Genomic DNA, 3125 nt, shown 5'->3' on the forward strand with positions numbered 1-3125 from the left:
CCAACTTAACTGACACCCCACTGCTTCCTTCTTTAGGAATTCTGATTCTCCCTTCACAGACTGTCATAAAACCAGGCTAGAAGGCTTCCTTCCAACACCCACAGAGATGATTCAGCCAAAATGTTCATGAGCAAATATTACAGGGAAACGACCCCAAAGGGGAAAGTTCCCCCAAAGACCTACACGTTATTCTTCACTCAGTGCTTCATTTTTGGAGACAAAAGAAACCCTACCGTTCATCTGCTCCACAATGCAGGTGAGTGAACCAGGACAGGGCATTCGCCGCAGGGAACGTTTATTGAGCACTCTCTGTATACCCTGCACCGCACCAGCCAACTCCGGCACACATCTCATTTCATCCTCGCACCGTCTGTGAGGCAGGGCTGCTGCTAATCCCATGGCACTGGGGGAAACTGAAGCTCAAGGTGGTGGAGCCACTCCCACCTGTGGGAAAATCCAGAGTCACACAGTCACAAGAAGAGCCCAGACCTGCCTGGCTTCAAAACAGGTAGTGAGCTCCCCATTGCTGGAGGTATCCAAGAGTCTGCAGAGGGACTTCAAGTATTCAGGAAGGGGGAGACTCCAAGATCAGTGCCCCATGGATAGGCTCCATCTTCAACAGGGTTTCTCAATATTGGTGCCATTGAGATTGTGGACTGGATAATTCATTGCTGTAGAGAAGATTGTCCTGTGCATTGTGGGATGTTGAGCAGTATCCCTGGCCTCTGCCCAGCAGATGCAGGTAGCACCTCCTCAATCACAGCAACCAAAAACATCTCAAGACATTGCCAAAGGTCCCCTGGGGCGAGGGGGACAAAAATCACCACTTGAGAACCACTGTTCTACAAGGATTTTTGAAAAAGCCAGCAGACATCCACGGGGACACGCGCTGACAATGCAGGGAGGAGAAGTTTTACACCCCTGCAGTACCTTCTAGGGAGACAGTTGTGCACCGCAGCAGCCCTTATATCACGGCAGAGATGCTGTATATCTGCTCCTCTGTCAGCATCCCAAAGGACCAGGAGGAATACTCCTGCACATTTAGAAAAGAAAGAGAGAGGAGACCCATGACCCAAAAATACGACATTGGAATTGAGGCACAATTTGACCTAAATGCAATAAAATTGTGCCATTAGTACCAGACCAGCAAGCACTACCCAACCCACTGATAACGCTGAGCTGCCACTAGACCTCAGTAAGCCTTGATATATTTTAGCCTTGATTTAAAACGGAAGAATCTGCAGGTCAGACCTGAAAAGATCCTTAGAAAGTAGAGATCTGCTCTCTGGTCCTGTGCTGTGAGTGTGTTGTGCGGTGTGAGGGTGGGGGCAGGTGGCAGGGGGAGCGGTGCTGGCCATCTGTGTCCGGCATCTTTTTTTTGTGCCCCTCATACAACCCCCAGATTGCCTCTCCACCCTTCTCCCCATGTGGATTTCAGTGGACTGTCTTGCCCTCCACCTTCTGATTTGGTTCTGCCAACTGGAGGCCCAGAAGGAAATCAGGGGCAGGGTAGATGGAGTCAGGGTCCTTGTTCCCCCTGCTCCTGCCGGCCAGTCTCTGAGGATTGGCTGCATCCCTTCACTGAAGGTCTCAGCCAAGGACCTTTTCTCCCTCTGCACCTTCTCCCCTTAACTCTTAACCTTCCCTCATCTGGTTAGGAATGATGATGGCGCCCGCTGACGCTAGACCCCAATTATACCCTCCTGTGTAGGTTCCCTACACTCTCCCCACACCTTTGTAAACAGTTCCTTTACTAAACTGTCCTCAAATTATCCCAATTATGTATGCATCATGTGTTTCCTGCTGAGCCCTGACTGATAGATAAACCAAGTGGTTCTTTGTTCAAACAAAATTGTATGCAAAAACTCAGCAGATACAACAGATCAGAGCGGAGCTCCTGCGTCCATTCACGTGGATTTATTATGTGTCAGCCCTTAGCCAGAGTCTCTGGGCTGGGGCTGAGGACACACTAGTGAGTGAGAACAGTGAGGTCCTTACTGGCTGGAGTATACAGTCTTGCAGGTGGCAAAGGTGGAGCAGGCAACCTGAGCTCCTTGGTCCCCGACACTGTCTTCGTGGGGCCTTATTTAATAACCACAGAATGTCATGTTAAGGCCTGTGATCCAGTTCCCTTGTCCTACTCCCATTTTTCAGACAGGAAAGCTGAGGCCTAGAGGAGGAAAGGGAATTGCCCAATATTTAAGACAGTCTACCTTCTGGAAGTTAATGGAATCTTGCCTTTTTTTTTTTTTTTTTTTTTTAACGGATTCTCACTCTGTTGCCAGCCTGGAGTGCAATAGCACGATCTTGGCTCACGGCAACCTCCGCCTCCCAGGTTCAAGCAATTCTCCTGCCTCAGCCTCCTGAGTAGCTGGGACTACAGGTGTGCGCCACCACACCCAGCTAATTTGTGTATTTTTAATAGAGATGGGGTTTCACCATGTTGGCCAGGATGGTCTCAATCTCTTGACCTCGTGATCTGCCCGCCTCAGCCTCCCAAAGTGCTGGGATTACAGATGTGAGCCACCACACCCAACTGGAACCCTGCCTTCTTAGTTTGGAGTGATGGCTAATATTTGGTGAGTTGTCAGTGTGTGCTGGACCCTTGACTACATATGGGTCACAGTTTAATCCCCTAATGACTCTCTGAAGTGGGAAGGAGTATTATCCCTACTTTATAGACAAGGCTTGGAGAGATGAAGTGACTTGTCCAGAATCACAGAGCGAGCTAGAGCCAGAGCTGGATGGAACCCAGGAAATCTATGGAGGAGGGAGAGGGGCTATGAAAAATGTCACCCTCAGAAAAGCATCTGAGTGTGTGATTTTTTTAATCATCTTGCAACCATAAGGAAAATTCTTGGTGCCTAAATCATCCCCTGAGACAGGGTAAGAGAGGGGCACAGGCATCCTGGATCCCTCAGATATCGGCTTCGTTTCAGAACATTCTTGGCTGGAATGAAAATGGCACAGAAGCCACGGTCAGTCAGGTTCACAGGAAGGGCTCAAGACACGCATGAGAGTCCCTGAGAGTGCCCACCGTGCACCCCAGCTTAAAATATATCCACCAACGTCTGAGCACCCTGCCATGATGCTTGAAATGCCACCGTAAGAGTCACTTTTGTGCA

At 49.5% G+C, this 3125-nt stretch overlaps 1 long non-coding RNA gene across 1 annotated transcript; it reads right to left on the reverse strand.

Moving 5' to 3' along the window:
* Nucleotides 1–284: 284 nt before the first annotated feature.
* On the reverse strand, nucleotides 285–2861 carry LOC126929575 (uncharacterized). Its single transcript, XR_007717232.1, has 2 exons — nucleotides 2675–2861; nucleotides 285–1033 (listed from the first exon to the last, which is right to left on the reverse strand). It is a non-coding gene; the product is annotated as an uncharacterized LOC126929575 (long non-coding RNA).
* Nucleotides 2862–3125: the final 264 nt, after the last annotated feature.

This window comes from Macaca thibetana, chromosome 10 (assembly GCF_024542745.1).
Source record: "Macaca thibetana thibetana isolate TM-01 chromosome 10, ASM2454274v1, whole genome shotgun sequence".
NCBI classification, from domain to species: Eukaryota; Metazoa; Chordata; class Mammalia; order Primates; family Cercopithecidae; genus Macaca; species Macaca thibetana.